This window comes from Eimeria mitis, genomic scaffold, assembly GCF_000499745.2.
Source record: "Eimeria mitis Houghton genomic scaffold, Emh_scaff3919, whole genome shotgun sequence".
Taxonomy (NCBI): domain Eukaryota; phylum Apicomplexa; class Conoidasida; order Eucoccidiorida; family Eimeriidae; genus Eimeria; species Eimeria mitis.
Window position 1 is genome coordinate 650 of NW_013572255.1, and position 878 is coordinate 1,527.

Sequence of the window (878 nt, forward strand, 5' to 3'; positions counted from 1 at the left end):
TTTCGATGAAATACAAGTTGACGAGAGGGGGAGAGAAGAAGAAAAAAGAGAAAAAGAAGAAAAAAAAGAAAAAAAAGAAGAGGAAGGAGGATATAAGAAAGATGTTACAGACAAAGATAAAGAAGAAACGGAAATAAGAAGAGAAAAAGAAAAAAAAAATAAAAAAAAAAAAGAAGAAACAGAAAAAGAAGAATGGTTTGGTTCTCTATGGCTGAGCAGTTTGCAACAAATTCAATTTCAAGAAGAAGAAGAACAAACACAAATTAATTATTTTCCTTTTTCTTCTTTTTCTTCTTTTTCTTCTTTTTCTTTTTCTTCTCCTCTTCCTTTTTCTTCTTCTTCTCTTCCTTTTTCTTCTCCCCCTGATGCTTCTCCTCCTCCTCTTCTTTCTTCTTCTTCTTCTTCTTCTTCTTCTTCTTTTGCTTTTCCTTTTTCTTCTTCTTTTCCTTTTTCATCTTCTTCTCTTTCTTCTCCTTTTCCCTCTCCGCCTGCTGCTCCTTCTCCTCCTCTCTCTTCTTCTTCTTCTTTTTCTTCTTCTTCTTTTTCTTCTTCTTTTTCTTCTTTGCCTGTTCAGGCTGTGCAAGCGAAGATAAGAGAAGTGCTTGAGCAGGAGTTTGTTTCTCGGCCTCCTTTTTCTTCTTTTTCTTTTCCTTTTTCTTCTGTTTCTTCTTCTTCTTCTTCTTCTGCTGCTGCTGCTGCTGCTGCTGCTGCTGCTGCAGTTTCTTCTTCTTGTATTTCAGCAAATTCTTCTTCTTTTTATTCTTCCTCTCTCCATCTATCGAACTATCTTTCTGCTGTATTGATGGCGCTAGAGTCCTTTGCAGTGAAGCCCATACCCCCGCTAACAACCCCACCAATAAACACACTAACCACCCCCC